The sequence below is a fragment of the Dama dama genome, chromosome 33, assembly GCF_033118175.1.
Source record: "Dama dama isolate Ldn47 chromosome 33, ASM3311817v1, whole genome shotgun sequence".
NCBI classification, from domain to species: domain Eukaryota; kingdom Metazoa; phylum Chordata; class Mammalia; order Artiodactyla; family Cervidae; genus Dama; species Dama dama.
The window spans coordinates 21,675,997-21,698,973 of NC_083713.1; the positions used below are offsets into that span (position 1 = coordinate 21,675,997).

The following is a 22,977-nucleotide window of genomic DNA, read 5'->3' on the forward strand; positions in this document are numbered from 1 at the left end:
GCCCTCCTCGTGCATTTCCTCTGAACCTGCTGGATCCAGTGGTAATTAACAATATAAACGGGGTAAAATTGCCACCCCTTCACCTCTACTAGTCACATACACACACACCTTCCAGGGGGCTATTCCAGTGCTTTAGCCTGACTCCCTCATACAACTGGATCCAAGGTGTGGGGCATGCCACGTTCAACTGCACAAACAGCACTTGTTTCACATGCCACGAAAACTCTTCCAAGGCATAATACACCAGATATCCTACAACCTTACCCACTGATGCCATGTTTCAAACTATGGCCCCACATCCCTAAACAACACAGAAGGGGGATCAGAGTGATGGGAAGGAAACATTCTATCCACTCTGTCAATTCAAGTAAACCTCCCTGTGGGATTCCAGACAAACAGTGATCAGGCCTATGGAATGCAACCCCCAACTGGTGTCAGCAGGATCACACATGAGCATCTAGTTTAAAATGTTGCAGAGAGTAGGGAGAGAGGCTGCAGTGAAGGCGCCACACCCTGCACGTGACTCAGCAGTAGCGCTCTGCCTCTGTGACTGCCTGGCTTTCCTCCAAAAGCACTTCCCACCACAATCTCCCCCTTCCTGTCTCCTCAGGCCATCTCCCTGCAGTCAAAAGTAGTCCTCACTCTGGGATTGCTCTCCAATTCCTACACTCCAGCTCCCACCCACCACGCATTCTGGTGGACGTGCATTCCTGTCTGGGACACTGGCCAAAAGAAGACCCTAGACAAGAAAGATGAGAGAAGAATGCCTTTTCAGAAACCCAAAGGGACTATTGAATATACTGTTGAATCAAAGGATTCTTTGAATAGTATAGCCCTGAAATTTGATAGAAGCTGAACAAACTTGTTCAATTAAATATTCTGCTGAGCAGTTGTTAATGGACAGGTTTTATAATGTTCCCAATCCTGACTAAGTCTCCAGTGTTGAGCACCCTCCATCTCTAAGCCCCTTAAATCCTCTGTCACAAACATCATCCGAGGCTGAATTTGATAAGACTACTAATCCTGATGTGGTCCACTCAAAAGAAACAACTCCCTCAACTGCTTTTACTGGTATTCAACCTGCATGAGTTGTATCATCCACTTCTGAAGAGGAAGAAGCACTTACTGAGAAATTTCTTAAAATTAATTGCAGATACACTACCAGTGGCAAGAGCACAGTCAGTGGTATGTTGCTAGTTACACCAAATAATATAACGTTTGATCCACATAAAACAGACCCGTTGGCTCAAGAGAATTGCCGTGAGGAATATGGCATCATGTAGCCAATGGAATTGTACATCTGCAATCTACAAAGAAATTTTGGATGGCAAAATAAAGGAATCCTTACCCATGGAGAGAGATCAGTCATCACGAAGGGACTTCTGCCACCTAAAGAAAATGATAAGAAGTAATACTGATGAAACAGACTCAGAACCCATGATACAGGTAATGATAGCACCAGCACTGCTCCTAGGAGCACCAACAAGTCTCTTTCTGAAGATGTTGATGGAATCAGGACTCTCTCCTTTACAAGATGTGCTTATTTCTTCAGATGACCTGTGGCAAGATAAATTGCCTAGTGCATTGAGTCTGTGCAGACTGTCAATCAGACTGCAGTAGAATGTTTGACAGTCCTATTGAGAGGGTAACAGGCAGGAAGGCCAGGGGTCTCCAAACAGAGGAAATAGCCTGCAAGTGCCAGACATTTTTCTCTCTCTTAAGCGGCAGGAGGAAACAAACCAGCAATATATTTTTTTCTTCTCTATAGAAATTTAAAAGGAGGTTTCTCTTAAAGTGCTGTGTTGCCATGACACCTGGTCTCACCTGAAGCTAACTACTCTCAAACCTTGAGTTAACCAATACATTTCTTTTTCTTATGGAAATGTTGTCTTAAGCTATGTTAATGTACCCCAGACTCTATCTTCAAGTTGGTTCCGCCAAACGGCCTAACCTACTTACTCAGATATTGTTCCCTAATCTATGTAAATGAAACTATTTGTTGGTAATCTGCCCTTCTACAAGATTCAAGTCAATCGTTTTATGGCCAGGGATGAATTATCTGGTGCCATTCTAAATTCTAAGACATTCCTTTCTTTTCATTAACAGACTGTGAGTGACTATATAATCTACAGCTAAAGACTAGGAGGGGGGTACTCTTTTGCCCCCTTCTGATGCCTATGTCAAAAGCTTTCTCTATCTCCTTTATACTTTAATAAAACTTTATTACACAAAAGCTCTGAGCGATCCAGCCTCATCTCTGGCCCCAGATTGAATTCATCTCCTCCGGAGGCCAAGAATCCCGGCGTCTTATTGTTCAGCAACAACCTTTCACTATCAGAGGCTGCTAGTACTCCTGATCACTAAATCTGATTCTGGACATACTACCAATGAAGTGGGGACTCTCTTAAACTGACTTAAATAATCTTGAAATGGCCACTAAGGAAGGAGATCAGGCTACAGAAGATCTTCAAGAAACATCAGTTCCTAAAGAACAAAGCTTAGGCATAAAAGGTAACCAGGATTTTTCCTCTGAATGAGAATTCATGACACCAAGAAGTTGAAAAAAAGTATTCCTTGTGAGGAAGCAATAGATTTAAACAAAAGTAAACTGTCAACCCTTCTCCAGTGGACCACATTTTGTCTGAACTCTCCACCATGACCTGTCCATCTTGGGTGGCCCTACACAGCATGGCTCATAGTTTCACTGAGTTAGACAAGGGTATGGTCCATGTGATCAGATTGCTTAGTTTTTCAGTCTGTCTGCTCTCTGATGGAGAAGGATAAGAGGCTTATGGAAGCTTCCTGATGTCGGTAGGTGCCCAATATGCTACTGGAGATCAGTGGAGAACTGACTCCAAAAAGAAGGAAGAGACGAGCCAAAGCAAAAACAACACCCAGTTGTGGATGTGACTGGTGATGGAAGTAAAGTCTGATGCTCTGTAAACAGCAATATTGCATACGAACCTGGAATGTTAGGTCCGTGAATAAGGCAACTTGGAAGTGGTCAAACAGGAGATGGCAAGAGTGAACATCAACATTTAGGGAATCAGTGAACTAAGATGGACTGGAATGGGTGAATTTAACTCAGATGACCACTATATCTACTACTGTGCGCAAGAATCCCTTAGATGAAATGAAGTAGCCATCACAGTCAACAAAAGAGTCTGAAATGCAGTACTTGAATGCAATCTCAAAAACGACAGAATGATCTCTGTTCATTTCCAAGGCAAACCATTCAATATCACAGTAATCCAAGTCTATGCCCTGACTAGCAATGCTGAAGAAGCTGAGGTTGAACGGTTCTATGAAGACCTACAAGACCTTCTAGAACTAACACCAAAAAAAAGATGTCCTTTTCATCATAGGGGACTGGAATGCCAAAGCAGGAAGTCAAGAAATACCTGGAGTAATGGGAAATTTGGCCTTGGAATACAGAATGAAGCAGGGCAAAGGCTAACAGAGTTTTGCCAAGAGAACTCACTGGTCATAGCACACACTCTCTTCCAACAACACAAGAGAAGACTCTACACATGGACATCACCAGATGATCAATATGGAAATCAGATTGATTATATTCTTTGCAACCGAAGATGGAGAAGCTCTATAAGTCAGCAAAAACAAGACCAGGAGCTAACTGTAGCTCAGATCATGAACTCCTTATTGCCAAATTCAGACTTAAATAGAGAAAACCAATAGACCATTCAGGTATGACCTAAATCAAATTCCTTACACTTATACAGTGGAAGTGAGAAATCGATTTAAGGGACTAGATCTGAGAGAGTGCCTGAAGAACTATGGAAGAAGGTTCATGACATTGTACTGGAGGCAGTGATCAAGACCATCCCCAAGGAAAAGAAATGAAAAAGGCAAAATGGTTGTCTGAGGAGGCCTTGCAAACAGCTATGAAAAGAAGAGAAGCAAAAGACAAAGGAGAAAAGGAAAGATATACCCATTTGAATGCAAAGTTCTAAAGAATAGCAAAGAGAGATAAGAAAGCCTTCCTCAGTGATCAGTGCAAAGAAATAGAGGAAAACAATAGAACAGGAAAGACTAAAGATCTCTTCAAGAAAATTAGATACCAAAGGAACTTTTCATGCAAAGATGGGCACAATAAAGGACAAAATTGGTATGGACCTAACAGAAGCAGAAGGTATTAAGAAGAGGTGGCAAGAATACATGGAAGAACTATACAAAAAAGATCTTCACGACCCAGGTAATCACAATGGTGACCACTCACCTAGAGGCAGACATCCTAGAATGTGAAGTCAAGTGGGCCTTAGGAAGCATCACTATGAACAAACCTCGTGGAGGTGATGGAATTCCAGTTGAGTTATTTCAAATCCTAAAAGATGATGCTGTGGAAAGTGCTGCACTCAGTATGCCAACAAATTTGGAAAACTCAGCAGTGGTCACAGGACTGGAAAAGGTCAGTTTTCATTCCAATCCCTAAGAAAGGCAATGCCAAAGAATGCTCAAACTACTGCACAATTGCACTCATCTCACACGCTAGTAAAGTAATGTTCAAATTCTCCAAGCCAGGCTTCAACTGTACATGAACCGTGAACTTCCAGATGTACAAGTTGGATTTACAAAGACAGAGGAACCAGATATTAAATTGCCAACATCCGCTGGATCATCAAAAAAGCAAGGGAATTCCAGAAAAACATCTATGTGTGCTTTACTATGTCAAAGCCTTTGACTGTGTGGATCACAATGAACTGTGGAAAACTGTGAAAGAGATAGGAATACCAGACCACTTGAGAAATCTGTATACAGGTCAAGAAGCAACAGTTAGAACTGGATATGGAACAACAGATAGGTTCCAAAAAGGAGTACATCAAGGCTGTATATTGTCACCCTGCTTATTTAACTTAAATGCATAGTACATCATGTGAAATGCTAGACTGGATGAAGCACAAGCTGGAATCAAGACTGCTAGGAGAAATATCAGTAACCTCAGATATGCAGAGGACACCACCCTTATGGCAGAAAGTGAAGAACTAAAGAGCCTCTTGATGAAAGGAAAGAGGAGAGTGAACAAGTTAGCTGAAAACTCAACATTCAGAAAACTAAGATCATGGATCCAGTCCCATCACTTCATGGCAAATAGATGGGGAAGCATCCGCTTCCCCATGTGGAAGCAGATGTGGAAACAGTGACAGACTTTATTTTTGGGGGCTCCAAAATCACTGCAGATGGTGACTACAGCCAGGAAATTAAAAGACACTTGCTCCTTGGAAGGAAAGTTATGACCAACCTAGATAGCTTATTAAAAAGCAGAGACATTACTTTGCCAACAAAGGTCCATCTAATCAAAGCTATGGTTTTTCCAGTAGTCATGTATGGATGTGAGAATTGGACTATAAAGAAAGCTGAGCACCAAAAAATTGATGCTTTTGAACTGTGGTGTTGGAGAGGACTCTTGAGAGTCCCTTGGACTGCAAGGAGATCTAACCAGTCTATCCTAAAGGAGATCAGTCCCGGGTGTTCATTGGAGGGACTGATGTTGAAGCTGAAACTCCAATACTTTGGCCACCTGATGCGAAGAACTGACTCATTTGAAAAGACCCTGATGCTGGGAAAGATTGAAGGCAGGAGGAGAAGGGGACGACAGAGGATGAGATGGTTGGATGGCATCACTGACTCAATGGACATGAGTCTGAGTAAACTCCAGGAGTTGGTAATGGAGAGGGAGGCCCGGAGTGCAGCATTCCATGGGGTCGCAAAGAGTCGGACGTGACTGAACTGAACTAGATGGTGCTCTTCTGTTCAAACTATTGTGGTATATTATTTTTTAAACCATACTGATTGTTTCACTAAAGGAATCTAAAGATATCGAGGGAATGAATACTTGATATTGCCATATCTGTGAGGTTGGCACAAACAACTTTTGGACATGCTCAACTTAGTTAATCTTAGAAAGAAAAAACACATGCCAAACCAGTGCATACTTCATAGATCACTGAGTTCTAGCTTCAATCCACGCTATAGCATCCTCTTTATTAATTTTGCCTTTATGTTCAATTTCACTTTAATAAAAATGTAATTTGAGGAGAATTCTGATTGTAATAGACCACAATGCACATCATCTGCAGGTCTGGGCATATGCTTTCATAATTCAATTATCTGATAAAGAGTTATAAAATGACAAAGGAGAATGAGAACTTGATGATTCTACTGGATTTAATATATAAAGAAAATATATTATTTACATATTGGTAGCTTAGCAGGGCAGAGAAGGCGATGGCACCCCACTCCAGTGCTCCTGCCTGGAAAATCCCATGGACAGAGGAGCCTGGTGGGCTGCAGTCCATGGGGTCGCTAAGAGTCAGACAGGACTGAGCGTCTTCACTTTCACTTTTCCTCTCATGCATTGGAGAAGGAAATGGCAACCCACTCCAATGTTCTTGCCTGGAGAATCCCAGGGATGGGGGAGCCTGGTGGGCTGCCGTCTATGGGGTCACACAGAGTCGGACACGACTGAAGTGACTTAGCAGCAGCAGCAGCTTAGCAGGGCATTATCATAACTACCAAAACAATGAAACAGATACATATTTTGTCAACATGTTGTGTCAGGTAAACTGTTTTATAGTCCTGTTGTTTTAACTTTGTTGCACAACTCCCAGAATATAGGTTCCTATTCAAAAGGAAAAAAACAACTTGTTTTTTTTTGAGTGGTATATGTTATTAATTACCATTAGCATTTGTTATTATAGAAGGGCAATGATTATAGGAGAATATTATAACTGGGTAGACTTGCTGAATATGAAAATTAATGTCAAGTGACCTCAAAGAAGAGAAAAGATATATCAGTAGTTCTTATCCTTTCTTGTAGGAAACCAATAATAAGCCATTAAGGCAATAATTCATCAGTTAATTTTGAAGCTTCATTTACATAAAAAAAGAATCCTGCTGTTATACACATGATAGTGAACTTATGCTGAAATTTAAGCTCTTCCAGATAAATATTGTTTATTATAAATTAATGTTTAAAGGTAGTTTTGATTGCCAGGTTGTTTATAGCACTTTATTCTAAAAATGAAATTATAAGTCAAATATTTGGCTTACGTACTTTTAGTTGTATAGAACTTGAATATATTCAGGTCTTTTGAAAGTTTAGATAATTATCTAAAGAAAGCATAATGCTAGTAAAAAAGAAAATCTGATATTCTATTTAATATGCTTTTGCCAAATATGAATAGAAATGCAGGGCATCATTTCTTTGTCTGTGTAAAGCTCTCATTAAAAGTTACTAACAGTGTATAGATCAAATGTTTACAATATAAGGAACTGTAAATAAATATATCAGTTTTTTTCCCCCTTCAGTGTTCCATGACAGTATCTTGTCTCTGTGGAGTTGACTAATCATTAAAAAATTCCATATTGGATTTCAATTACCAGAAGGTCATACTAGTGCATACCAAATAAAATTAAATAAATGTTTTTTAAAATGTTGTAGAGCTTTATATGCTTAATTATCAACATAATGTTCTGCTGTCCCCTAATTATTTAAATATTGACAACAGTTATGTCCCCCAAGGAGTGTCCACTCTTAACAACTGTCAGATAGACATCTAGGTCTACACACCTGAGGGGTCTGTTTCCCTCTGCAGACATCCAAACCATGTGTTACAGAATTATGGCCAGGCCCTGTTCTCTTCCAACCAAGCTATAGCCTATAATTGTACTGATAATGTCCACTTCATAGGAGAGTGGCCCGCCCTGTAGTCCACAACCGGGACTACAGGATAAGAGGGATTTTTATCTGTAACAGGACCATTCCAGCTCACCACTCAACCTGGAGAGCACTAGGAATGATCTTAAGAGGGGCAGACTGGCCACAGGACTGCAGCTCCATGGGGAGGCTTTACTTATCATGAAGCAAAATTGAGAAATCTCACCAGACACCTTGGTTATATGATGGAACGGATGGGACAGGCCTCTCGTTTCTTTGGCTAATATAGCTCTTGACAATCGTCAAGATAACTCTTGATAACCTCCTGGCAGAACAGTGTGGCGTTTGTGTGATAACTAATACTTCCTACTGCACCTGGATCAATGTGACAAGACGGGAAGAAGTTAATATTAAGGAAACACATGCTCAGGCAGAGTCACTTCACAGTTTTGCCAAGGATGATGTCATTTTCACTGTCTGATCAATACTTAAGGGAGCCCTCTTAAAGTTAACCTGGTCCCTTCCCATTCGAGGCCATTAGCGGCTGCTGCTGTTCTCCTTTTAGGCCCTTGTTTGTTCAACGTTTTGGCTAACTTTGTGTCTTCTAGGCTCCAATGGTTTAAAATAAGACTCATGATGGCTCAAGGAATTCCCACCCATTACAGCAGACAGTGGCCCAGGTCCCTACAGTTCTTGGAAAAGTCAGCAAGGGACTTCTACACCTCTAGGGTAGGCTAGGGTCTGTGGCTGTTGTCCAGAAGGAGGAAGTTACAGAAGAACAAATGTTTGGCCCCTTACCCCTTAAGAATAAGGGGTGTAGAATTTCTCGGGGGGAATGAGACTGGCTGGGACCTGGACCCTTTGATAGAGTGCTTATACCTTGCCAATCATCTCCTCAAGCAACAAAATACAGAGAAACTCTAAGGTAATAAAAATAACTGTGTGCATGCACAGTTGGGGCAAATTATGAACAAGATACAAAAAAACCAAAGAATGACCCTCTTGTTTGTATCAGGCTGTAGATGGGGAGCAATGAAGGAAATCAAGGGGCGATTTTACTGTGCAGGACTGGAGTAAACAAGAATTAGTGAATCAGATTTCTGGATAAGATGGTGGAATAGAAGGACTTGAGCATATCTATCATAAAAAAAAAAAAATCAAAATCACAACTAACTGCTAAACACTGTCAACAAAAAAAAAAGACTCACATCTACCAAAAAGAATATTCTACACCCAAAGACTAAGAATAAGCCACAATGAGATGATTGGACAGGGGCTTTAGCAATATAATCAAATCCCATGCCCATTAAGGAGGTGACCCACAAACTGGAAAATAATTACATCACAGAGGTTCTCCCACAGGAGGGAGAGTTCTGAACTCCACAACAGGCTGCCCAGCCTGTGGGTCTGGCATTGGGAGGAGGAACTCCCCGAACCTTAGGCTCTGAAGGCCAGAAGAGCTCGAGAGCAGAAGCTCCACAGGACTGGGGGACTCTTAGAGGGGTATACACAAGGTTTCACGTGTACTGGGATGTGGGGCAAAGCAGTGAACTCATAGGAACCTGTGCCAGACCTACATGTGGGTCTCAGAGGGTCTCCTGGGTAGGTGGAAGCTGGCTGTGTCTCACTGTAGGGGCAAGAATACTGGTGGCAGATGCTCAGGGCAACACCCTTGCCATTTTGGCACCAAGACCTAGCTGCAACCAACTGGCTGCAGACTCCAGTGCTGGGATGCCTCAGACCAAACAACCAACAGGATGGGAACACGGCCCCACTCATCAGGGGACAGGCTACCTAAAGCTGTCCTGAACCAACAGCTGCCTATAAACATACTCCGTGACATGGCCCTGCCCACCAGAGGGACAAGATCCACTTCTACCCACCAGTGGGCAGGCACCAATCCTTCTACCAGGAAGCCTGCACAGTCCCCTTGGACCAACCTCACCCACCAGGGGGCAGATTCCAAACAAAAAGAAGAGTTACAATACTAGAACTTAAGGAACAGAGAACACAAACACAGAATGTTAGACAAAATGAGCCAGCAGAGAAATATGTTCCAGACAAAAGAACAAGTTAAATCTCCAGAAGAATAACTAAGTGAAGGGGAGATAGGAAATCTACCTGCAAAAGAATTCAGAGTAATGATAGTATAGCTTATCCAAGATCTTGGAAAAAGAAGGGAGGCACAGACCAAGAGGATACAAAAAGTGTTTAATGAAGAGCTAGAAGCTTCAGAGAACAAATAGAGATGAATAATGCAATAGCTAAAATGAAAGTACACTAGAAGGAATCAACAGCAGGGAAAAAGAGGCAGAAGGACAGATTAATGACCTGGAAGACAGATTGGTGGGAATCAATGCTGTGAAACAGAATGAAGAAATAATGAAAAGGTGAGGACCGTCTAAGAGACTTCTGGGACAACATTAAATGTATCAACACTCACATTATAAGGTTCCACAAGGAGAACAGAGAAAGAAACAACCTGAGAAATATGTGAAGACATAATAGCAGAAAAATTCCCTAACATCAGAGGAAACGTTCAATCCAGTCCAGGAAGCTGAAAGTCTCATTCCATGCAGGAAAATCCCAAGGAGGAACACACTGAGACACACAGTAATCAAACTGGCAAAAATTAAAGAAAAGAAACAATATTAAAAGCAACAGGGCAAGTAACATAACATACAAGGGAATCCCCATAAGGTTATCAGTTGATTTTTCAACAGAAACTCTGTAGGCCAGAAGGAATGGCACAATATTTCTGAAGTGATGAAAGGGGAAAACCTTCAACCAAGAACACTCTATACTCAACAAACTGTCATTTGATGGAGAAATCAAAAACTTTGCAAATAGGCAAAAGCTAATAGAATTCAGCATCACCAAACCAACAAATGCTAAAGAATGTCTCTAGGCGGAGAAGAAATGGCCACAATTAGAAACTAGAAAATTATGAATGGGAAAGCTCACCTGGGAAGGCAAGCATACAGTAAAGGAAGGAAATCATCCACACACAAATATATCAAGACCAGCCATTATGAGGAGAGTACAAATGCAGGATGTTGGAAATGCACTTGAAATTAAGACACCAGCAACCTAAAAAGATCTTGTGTATATATGTGCTTAGTTGCTCAGTTGTGTCTGACTCTGCAACCCCATGGACTGTAGCCCACCAGACACCTCTGTCCATGGAGATTCTCTACGGACATGAATACTGGAGTGGGTTGTCATTTCCTTCTCCATGTGTGTATAGAGAGATGGCTATATCAAAATTCCATGAGAAAAGCAAACCAAAAAACAGTAGATACAGACACAAAAGAGAGAAAGCAATCCAAACACAACACTAAAGACAGCCATCAAAAAAAAAAGACAGCCATCAAATCGCAAGCGAAGACATCAAAAGAGGAAGAAAAAGATCTACAAAAACAAACACAAAATAATTAACAAGATGGCAATATATATTGATAATTAGCTTAAATGTAAATGGAATAAATGCTCCAACCAAAAGATACAGACAGGCTAAATAGATACAAAAATAAGATCCTTATATACTCTGTCTTCAAGAGACCCATTTCAGACTTAGGGACACATACAGACTGAAAATGAGGGGATGGAAAAAGGTACTCCATTCCATTTCTTCCTGGAAAAAGGAAAATGGAAATCAAAAGAAACAGAGTAACAAATCTCATATCAGACAAATAAACTTTAAAATAAGGACTGTTGCAAGAGACAAAGGAGGACACTACATAATGATCAAGTGATCAATCCAAGGAAAAATACAGCAATTGTAAATATATATATGCATTAAACACAGCCATCACTACAATATATAAGGCAAATGCTAGCAGCCATAAAGAGAAATTGACAGTAACAAAATAATAGTGGAGGATTTTAACACCCCACTTTCATCAATGGACAGATCATCCAGACAGAAAATTAATTAGGAAACACAAACCTTAAAAGACACATTAGACCAGACAGACTTAATTGATATTTATAGGACAGTCCATCTGAAAACAAAATATACTTTCTTCTCAAGTACACATGAAGCGTTCTCCAGGACAGAGCACATGCTGGGCCACAGTGCAACCCCTGGTAAATATAAGAAATTGAAATCATATCAAGCATCTTTTCTGACCACAAAGCTATGAAATTAGAAGTCAATTACACAGAAACAAAACTGTAAAAAAACAAACATGTGGAGGCTAAACAGTATATTACTAAACAATCAATGGCTCACTGAAGAAATCAAAGAGGAAATGAAAAAATACCTACAGACAAATGAACATGAAAGCACAATGATCGAAAGCCTAGTGACTCAGTGGTAAGGAATCAGCCTGCAATGCGGGAGATGTAGGAAACCTAGGTTTGATCCCTGAGTCAGGAAGATTCCCTGGAGGAGCATATGGCAACCCACTCCAGTGTTCTTGCCTGCAGAATCCCATGGACAGAGGAGCCTGGTGGGCTACATTCCAGAGGGCTGGAAAGAGTTGGACATGCCTGAAGTGACTGAGTACACAAAAGCAGTTGTAAGAGGGAAGTTAATAGAGAAACAATCTTACCTCAGAAAACAAGTCACAAATAAACAATCTAACCTTACTTCTAAAGCAACTACAGAAAGAAAGACAAAACCTAAAGTTAGTAGAAGGGGAAAATCATAAAGATCAGAACAGAAATAAATGAAATAGAGATGAATAAAACAATAGTAAAGATCAATGAAACTAAAAGCTGTTTCCCTGAGAAGATAAACAAAATTGATAAACCTTTAGAGAGACTCATCGAGAAAAAAACAAGGATAGGGCTCAAATCAATGAGAAATGAAAAAAGTTACAGTGACACCACAGATATAAAAGTTCATAAGAGACTACAAGTAACAATATGCCAATAAAATAGACAACCTAGAAGAAATGAACAAATTCTTAGAAAGGTTCAATCTCCCAAGACTGAACCAGGAAGAAATAGAAAATATGAACAGACCAGTCACAAGTACTGAAATTTAAACTGTGATTTAAAAGCCCCCCACAAATAGAAGTCCAAGACCAGATGCCCTCACAGGCAAATTTCATCAACTATTTAGAGAAGGGTTAGCACCTATCCTTCTAAAACCCTTCCCAAAAATTACAGAGGAAGGAATACTCCCAAACTCATTCTACAAGTCTACCATAATCCTGATACTAAAACCAGATAAAGATACCACACAAAAACAAAAGAAAACTACAGGCCAATATCACTGATTAACACAGACATAAAAATATTCAACAAAAAAAATACTTGCAAACTGAATCTAACAACACATTAAAAGGATCATACACCATGATCAAATGGGATTTATCCCAGGGAAGCAAGGAGTCTTCAATATATGTAAAATCAATGTGATACTCCACCTTGACAAACTAAAGAATAAAAACCATATAATCACCTCAATGATGCAAAAAATCTTTTGACAAAATTCCACACCTATTTATAATTTTAAAAAATCTCCAGAAAGTGGGCACAATGGGAAGATATATCAAAATCACAAAGGCCATATATGACAAGCCCACAGCAAACACTATTCTCAATGGTGAAAAACTGAAAGTATTTCCTCTAAGCTCAGGAACAAAATATGGATGTCCATTCTTATGACTTCTATTCAACATAATTTCAGAAGGCCTAGACATAGCAATCAAAGAACAAAAAAGAAACAAAATTGAAAAAGTAAAATTGTCACCATGTGCAGATAACATAATAAACATAGAAAATCCTAAAGATGCTGCCAGAAAACTACTAGCGTTCATCAGTGAATTCAGTAAAGCTGCAGGATACAAAACTAATACAGAGAAATCTCTTGCATTTCTATACACTAACAATGAAAGATAAGAAAGAAAACTTAAGGAAACAATCCCATTTACCATCACATCAAAAAGAATAAAATGCCTATGAATAAACCTACCTATGGAGGCAAAAGACCAATACTCAGAAAACTTTAAGACACTGGTGAAACAAATCAAAGATAATACAAACAGATGGAGAGATATACCATGTTCTTGGATTGGAAGAATCAATACAGTGAAAATGACTATAATACCCAAAGCAATTTACAGATTTAATGCAATCCCTGTCAAATTACCAAGGGCATTTTCTCCAGAATTAGAACAAAAAATTTTACACTTTGTATAGACAAACAAAAGATCCCAAATAGCAAAAGCAATCTTGAGAAAGGACAGAGCTGGAGGAATCAGACTCCTTGACTTCAGAATATACCATGAAGCCACAATAATCAAAACAGCATACTGGCACGAAAACAGAAATATATATACATTAATGGAACAAAGATAGATTGTATAGAGATAAACCCACACATAGCCACCTAATCTATAACAAAGGAGGCAAGAATATACAACAGAGAAAAGACTGCATCTTCAATAAGTGGTGCTGGGAAAACTGGACAGCTACACAAAAATCAATGAAATTAGAACACTCCCTAACAGCATGCACAAAGATAAATTCAAAATGGATCACAGACATGAATGTAAGACTGGACACTGTAAACCTCTTAGAAGAAAACATAGGCAGAACTGACTTTGACATAAACCACAGCAAGATCTTTATTGATCCACCTCCTAGAGTAATTAAAATAAAAACAAAAATAGACAAATGAGACCTAATTAAACTCAAAAACTTCGGCACAGCAAAGGAAATCATAAACAAAAAGACAACCCACGGAATGGGAGAAACTATTTGCAAGCAACTGACAAGGGATTAATCTCCAAAATCTATAAACAGCTCATGCAGCTCTATATATATATAAAAAAAAAAAAATTAAAAATTAGGCAGAAGATCTAAATAGACATTTCTCCAAAGACATATAGATGACCAAAAAGCACATGAAAAGATGCTGAACATCACTAATTAGATAAATGCAAATCAAAACAAACGTGAGGGATTATCTCACACCAGTCAGCATGTGCCGAGTGGGTAGCCATTTCCTACTCCAGGGGATCTTCCTGACTCAGGAATCAAACCCCCATCTCTTGCGTCTCCTGCACTGGCAAGAGGATTCTTTAGCACTGCCCCACCTAGGAAGCCCACCAGTCAGAATGGTCATCATCAAAAAATCTGTGAACAATAAATGCTGAAGAGAGTGTAGAGAAAAGGGAACCCTCCTACATTATTGGCAGGAATGTAAACTGGTACAGTCACTATGGGGAAACGGTAAGCACCTAACAGAAGCAGAAGAGATTAAGAAGAGGTGGCAATAATACACAGAAGAATACAAAAAATAGGTCTCAATGACCCAGATAAATAAAATTATGTGGTCACTCTTTTATAGCCAGACATCCTGAAGTCAAGAGGGCCTTAGAAAGCATCACTACAAAGATAGTGGAGGTGTCGGAATTCCAGCTATTTACATCCTAAAAGGTATGAATATGTCAGCAAATTTGGAAAACTCATCAGTGGCCACAGAACTGGAAAAGGTCAGTTTTATTCCAATCCCAAAGAGTGGCAATGCCAAAGAATGTTCAAATTACCATATAACTGCTCTCATTTCACATGTAAGCAAGGTTATGCTCAAAATCCTTCAAGCTAGGCTTCAGCAATACACGAACCGAGAAAAAAGGTGGACTTAGAAAAGGCAGAGGAACCAAAGATCAAACTGTCAATATTCCTTGGGTCATAGGAAAAAACAAGGGAATTCCAGAGAAACACCTACTCTGCTTCATTGACTATCCCAAAGTCTTTGTGTGGATCACAACAAACTGCAGAAAATTCTGAAAGAGATTGGAATACCAGACCACCTTAACTGTCTCCTGAGAAACCTGTATGTGGGTCAAAGAGCAACAGTTAGAATTGGGCATGGAACAATTCACTGGCTCAAAATTAGTAAAGGAGTACAACAAAGCTATTTATTGTCACCTTACTCACTTAACTTATATGCAGAGTACATCATACAAAATGTCAGACAGAATGAATCACAAGCTGGAATCAAGATTGCAGGGAGAAATACCAAGAACCTCAGATATGCAGATGATACCACTCTAATGGCAGAAAGTGAAGAGGAACTAAAGAGACTCTTGATTAGGGTGAAAGATGAGAGTGAAAGCACTGGCTTGAACCTCAACCTTGAAAAAAACTAAGATCATGGTATCTGGCCCCATCACCTCATGCAAAATAGTGGAAGCAGTGACAGATTTTATTTCCTTGGGCTCCAAAATCACTGCAGATGGTGACTGCAGCCATGAAATTAAAAGATGCTTGCTCCTTAGAAGGAAAGTAATGACAAAACTAGATAGCATGTTGAAAAGCAGAGACATCACTTTGCCAACAAAGGTCAATATAGTCACAGCTACGATTTTTCCAGTAGTCATGTACGTATGTGAGAGTTGGACCATAAAGAAGGCTGAGCGCCAAAGAATTGATGCTTTTGAATTGTGATGATGGAAAAGATTCTTGAGAGACCCTTGGACTGCAAAGAGGGCAACCCAGTCAATCCTAAAGGAAATCAATCCTGAATATTCATTGGAAGGACTGAGTGTGAACTTGAAGCTTCAATATCTTGGCCACTTGATTTGAAGAGCTGATTCATTGGAAAAGACCTGATGCGGGAAAAGACTGAAAGCAAAGGAGAAGGGGTCAGGCAGAGGATGAGCTGTTTAGATAGCATCACTGCCTGAATGGACATGAATTTGAGCAAACTCTGGGAAACAGTGGAGGACAGAGGAGCTTGGCATGCTGCAGTCCATGGAGTCGCAGAGTCAGACATGACTTAGCAACTGAACAACAACAACTGTGAGCATGGAGGTTCCTCAGAAAACTAAAAAAAATTGAGCTATCATATGATCCAGCAACCCCACTCCTGGTTATATATCCAGTGAAAGTTGTTCAGCCAAGTCCGACTTTGCAACCTTATGGACTATACAGTCCATGGAATTCTCCAGGCCAGAATACTGGAGTGGGTAGCCATTCCCTTCTTCAGCAGATCTTCCCTACCCAGAAATCAAACTTAGGTCTCCCGCATTGCAGGCAAATTCTATACCATCTGAGCCACCAGGGAAGCCCTATAATCCAGAGAAAATCATAATTCAAAAAGATAGATGCACCCAAATGTTCACTGCAGCACTATTCACGATAGCCAGGACACGGAAGCAACCTAAATATCCATCATCAGAGGAATGGGCAAAGATATGGTACATATATACAAAGGAATATTACTCAGTCACAGAAAGAATAAAATAATGCCATCTGTAGCAACATGGATGGACCTAAAGATTATCAAACTAAGTAAAATAATTCAGACAAAGACAAATATCATATATTACACATATGTAGAATCTAATTTTTTTAATGATACAAATGAACTTATTCATAAAGCAGAAACATATTTACAAATATCAAAAACAATATCATGGTTATGAAAGGAAAAACAGTGGTAGGGGAAGGAGATTAATAAGGAGTTTGTGATTAACATACACATACTTCTATAGATAGATGACCAATAACCAGCCAAGACAGATAACCAACAAGGACCTACCGTGTAACATAAGGAATTCTATCCAATATTCTGTGGTAACCTACATGAGTAAATAATCTGAAAAAAATGAATATATGTATATGTATAATTAAATCACGTTTCTGTATCCCAGCAACACAACATTGTAAATCAACTATACACAAATTAAAAAAAGAAAACACTTGACAACAACGCAAAGATGAGCAAGATGATACAGACTATACCTCAAGGAGCGTAGAAGAGAAAAGGACAACTTCAGAGAAAATGGTCAACTGTGCAAGCAAATCCATTATGGACAACTCCAGCTCCACACTGAGAACAAATAAAAGTCCTCAAACTAAAGAACTCATTTTAAATGATATAATCCTACCATTCTTTTTTAAACAAATGACCTACAGTTAATAATCTAGCACCAGAAAACTCTCTATCCACCTGAATTAGATAATTGTAAACCTATAAAGTTAATTCTTTGCCTAAATTAACTTCTAAATATAAGCACAAGCGGCCAAAGCTGAAGCGAGTTCACATAAGGGCACATTCAGTGGTTTCTGACTCTTTGTGACCCCTATGGACTGTACCCCACCCGGCTAAAAAGATGAAGCCTATGCACTGTCAATTCTTACACCCCAAAGATTGTGTGTGTGTGTTTGTCACGCCACTGTGTCTGACTCTTTACGACCCATGGACTGTAGCCCACCAGGCTCCTCTGTCCATGGAATTCTCCAGGCAAGAATACTTGAGTGGGCAGCCATTTCCTTCTCCAGGGGATCTTCCCCACCCAGGGATTGAACCCAGGTCTCTAACGCTGCAGGTAGATTCTTTACCGTCTGAGCTACCGGCAAAGCCCACAAAGAATATCTTGTGTTTTCATTAATTTATTCAGCAAGTATTCTTTAAGTCAGATTCCCTAAAAGCAAGAGTCTAAGACAGAGACTCAAGATAAATCATAGTTTGAGGAGCCGCTCTCAGGAAAAACAGAGTGAGGGGAGCAGAGCAGAGGAAAAAGACTAAAGAATGTGGCCTGGGCTGGAGCTTCAGCCCCATCCCACTGGGAGCCTAAGTACCACAGTAGGTTCCACCTGGGAGCAGGGACGCAGACCATCTGATCTGATGGTGCCCTCATCAGTAGCTACAGGCGTGAGCTTGTGCGGGTGGGGACGGGTGAGGGAAATTACCTCCGGGGTGAGGAGCACCCCTTGGCCAGACGGCTCTCTGCAGACTAGGGCAACTCAACAGCCAGTGCTCAAGAAACCGGGGCGGATACGCGTAACCTAGATCTGGGCTGTACCTACAGCTCCCAGGACACCATAGCACAATTTGAAATGCCTGTTCTTACCTTAAAATGAGAGAGGCAGGGATCCCTGAGGATGACTCCCAGCTCTGACACGCTCGTGTTCTAAGGAGTCCTAGCCGCGACTGAGGCACAGTTCGTGCTGATAAGAATTCTGAAGTTGAAAGGAACTCTGAAGCTGAAAGTCGGAGCTCCCAAGTCCAGAGGGCCATTTTGGGCCTGGGAGAGAGAGGCGGGGCTACGATTTATCCAGGGAAGGAAATCCGCTTTTTAAGGAGTAGCAGGAGCCCACGCCTCTGAAGGAGTGGCCAGCTGGTCGCACAGAACAGCGTAGGGAGGATCCCGGGAAGTCCATCAGAGGCACTCCAGCCCAGTTCTTGTACTAACAAGAACCCCTTCCCGGGTCTACTAGCCAGCCTCCATCTGATAGCTCCTCCAAGAACCGTACTACCCCGCCGGGAGGGTATGGGGATTCCTGCTCAATCCCTCCCCACCTTCAGCATCCCCTCGGGTGTCTTCCCAGTACCTTTGCATTTCTGGTTCAGACCGCCTTTTCTCTCCCCTTGTCGGCAGGGGACGCTAGAGAGCAGCAAGCAAATGCCTTCTTGATTCAACCATCCAATCCACAAAACCTATAAGGAATCTTCACTCTTATCCTGCCCCTCTTTTTGCAAAATCCTTTCTGTATATTTTCTAAGTCCCACGCCTGGCTACAGTGAAAACTGGCATAACGTAGGAATTACATACACATACTCAAAACCCAGAGTACCAGCTCAAATCCAGGCTCTGCTATTTGCTAACTTCTGTCACCTGGGACAGGTTACTAACCTTCCCCATCCCTTGTTGTTCTTACTCATAAGATGGGAAAAACAACAGCATCAGCCTCACAGGTTTTGTGAGGATTCAGTAAATTACTACATGTGAAACTTGTAGAACTGTGCTCGCACGGCGTCTAATAAACACCAACAATCATTATTATATTAGGGACCACCATGCAAAACATCCAACTTAGGGACCAGAGGAGCAGACCTCACTTATGATCACTAGATGTATTTTACTAGGGCTGCTGAAACAGTGTAACACGACCCTGGGGCAGGAGTTGAGGGGTGAGGTGGGGTGGGGAGGGCAGTAATCAAAGGCTAGAAGTCCAAAATGAAAAGTGTCAACAGGGTTGAATCCTTGGTTGTTAGGAAAGGATCTGTTCTGGGCCTCCCTGCTTGACTTGCAGATGACCACTTCCATATTCACATAGCATTCTCCCTGCATGTGTGGGTCCAAAAGCCCCTGAAACAAACTAGAGGGGTGGGATGCGGTAGGAGATGGGAGGGAGGTTCAAGAGAGAGGGGACATGTGTATACCCATGGCTGATTCATGCTGATGTATGGCAGAAATCACAACAAAATTATAAAGCAATTATCCTCCAATTAAAAATGAAATTTTTAAAAAAGGACACCAGCATGTTGGGTTAGCATGTGTGTGTTCAGTCACTTCAGTTGTGTCCGACTCTTTGCAACCCCGTGGACTGTAACCCACCAGGCTCCTCTGTCCATGGGATTCTCCAGGCAATAATGGAGTGGGTTGCCATTCCTTCTGCTGGGGGATCTCACCAACCCAGGGACTGAACCTGTGTCTCCTACGACTCCTGCATTGCAGATGGATTCTTTACTGCTGAGCCACCAGGGAAGCCCCATATTGAGTTAGGGTTCACCCTAATTTTACCTTAGTTTAACTTTATTATCTGTATAAAAAACTGTCTCCAAAGAAGGTCACATCCTGAGGTACTGGGATTTAGGACTTAAATATATCTGTGGGAAGGGATACACAGTTCAACCCATAACATGACTGGCATGAGAGAACACATCTTTTTTTTTTAACATTTTTTTAAAATTGGAGGCTAATTACTATATTCGGTGGTTTCTGCCATACATTGACATGAATCAGCCATGGGTGTACATGTGTTTCCCATCCTAAACCCCCTCCCACCTCCCTCCCCATCCCATCCCTCAGGCTCATCCCAGTGCACCAGCCCTGAGCACCCTGGAGAGAACACATCTTTAAGAGTGTTTTGATGGAGTTTCTCAAAAGATGAATTTATTATATCTAATCCATAATAGCCAATTATATAGATGAATCATGCAGAGATAGTAAAAGGGAAAGTGTTAGTTGCTCAGTCATATCTGACTCTGCAAACTCACGGACTGTAGCCCACCAGGCTCCTCTGTCCATGGAATTCTCCAGGCAAGAATACTGGAGTGGGTAGCCATTCCCTTCTCCAGGGGATCTTCCCGACCCAGGAGTTAGAACATGGGTCTCGCACATTGCAGACAGATTCTTTACCATCTGAGCCACCAGGGAAGACTAGAGGTAGTGAAGGGTTAGTCGCTCAGTCGTATCCGACTCTTTGCAACCCCAAGGACTGTAGCCCACCATGCTTCTTTCCATGGGATTCTCCAGGCAAGAATACTGGAGTGGGTTGCCAGGCTCTCCTCCAGGGGATCTTCCCGACCCAGGGATCGAACCCACACCTCTTACAAAACATCTGCATTGACAGGCGGGTTCTTTACCACTAGAACCATCTGGGAAGCGTCATGTAGAGGTAGGGAGGTAGGTAAATCAGAAACAGCCAGTGAAATAACAGGTTAAATTAACAGTCTCCATGGTGAGACATTATTCTTGAAGAATAATGTTTTATGATTATGCTCCAGGAAGAGAAAGTAATTTGTATTTGTTTATTCTACTCCAAATGTAATTTTGAAAAGTTCAAGCACAGAAAATTCAGTTCCCTTGTAATAGGAGACAACAGTGTCTGCTAGGTATATATAAGGACTTTTGAAAATAGATTGTCCTGTTGATTTTTATTCTAAGATTATAAAAATAGTTTTATGCCTTTGGGTATGTCTGGACCAGTATTTTCCAAACTCTTTCTCAAGATGCTGTTAGATATTATTGTAGATATTGTGGGGGAAATTGTCATCTCTAGATTACATGTAATGCCTAACAGAATGTAAATGCTATGTAAATCGTTGTAAATACAAAGTAGTTCTATGTAAATAGTTACCAATGAAGCAAATTCAACTTTTGCTTTTTGGAACTTTCAGGAATTTTTTTCAAATATTTTCTAACTATTGTGGGTTGAATTGAAACCAAGTATGGAACCTGTGGATATAGAAGGCCAATCATGCTTAGCTAAAAGCGTTCCTGAGCCAGCAGAGACAAATGCTTCTTGCTAAGGAATAATCAGCACAAAATTTCCGAGTTTATAGGGGAAATCTCAGAGATGTTGAGGGAAGCTGGTCTGACACCAGCCTCAGCCTCAGTGAGAACATGGGGGCAGAATTCTTCCCTGCAATTGTAACACATGAATGAAGTCAGCATGTTGACACCTGCCAGATCATCTGATGTCACTGCAACTGGTTTTGGGGATTTTTAGTCAGGACACCTGCCTCCTTGCTCCCCTACGTGCTGAGAACCCTGGTCCACATCTATAAGGGAGGCTGGCTGCCCCCGCCTCTACTCCCACTTCCCTGCCTCAAACAACCCAAAGAAGCTGGAGAGAAGGGACACCAGCAAACCCTTCAGGCCAAGGCCAGGAGGGAGAGTGAGAAGCCCTGTCCTGATAAGGAGAACCACCACAAGAGAATGAGGCCTCCTGGAAGAGATCCACCAGTAGGATAGAAGAAAGGGAAGAAAACTGAGATCCAGGGGCTTCGAATAACATGCCCAAATTCACACAGCTAGTAGCAGACCTGGATTCAGGTCTCCACTTATCACTGTGGTCTAGCCACTGCTTCACAACTGCAAAAATCAAAATTGCTGGAGGGTGAGACAGCAAGACAAAGTGTTTAAGAAGAAGGTTCTCCCAGGGCAGGGTAGACAACAAAATCCTTTCACGTCACTCCCTATAAAAAGGCCCCACATAGTCCATTTCTATTCTCAGAAAGCTAAGGCCAAAAATGCTCAACCTTTTATTGGCATTTGCAACATAGCTAGTATTAGGGTGATTTTCTGACCCAGGATATCATGGCCTTCAGCCTAGTGACCATTCTTTGAGCTCCTTTCTCTTTCCCCACAGTAAAGAGAGAATTTGATGGTGATGGTGACAGTGAGGTCTGTTTCCTTCCCGTGTGCTCTTGATCAGAAAATCATCTCTACTTATCAACCTGCTGACATGAGCACACAGTACTAGTTTCATTTTCCAACCCTGTGTGAAAATGTCTTGACTTAAGACAGAAAAACAGAGATAGAAGAAAAAGGGCAAGTATATAAAAATCAACCTTTGCCCTAAAACCGCCTCCAACAGAGCTTCCCAATCTCTGAAGTGCATAGGGATTACCTGCACTTGTTCAAATGCAGAATTTTCTTGGGCAAACCTGGGGTGGGGACCTGAGGGTCTGCATTTCTAACATGCTCCCAAGTGAAGACAATGCTGATGATCCTCAGACCACGCTAAGAATTATACAGAAAAATGTTTGGCCTTTCCGTGTTAGATGATGGCCCCAGATCAAACAACGTTTTCACTTAAAGATT

The 22,977-nt window shown here is 41.1% G+C and overlaps 1 pseudogene; it reads left to right on the forward strand.

Moving 5' to 3' along the window:
- The first annotated feature begins 724 nt into the window (after nt 1–724).
- On the forward strand, nt 725–22,125 carry LOC133050761 (oxidation resistance protein 1-like; annotated as a pseudogene).
- Nucleotides 22,126–22,977: the final 852 nt, after the last annotated feature.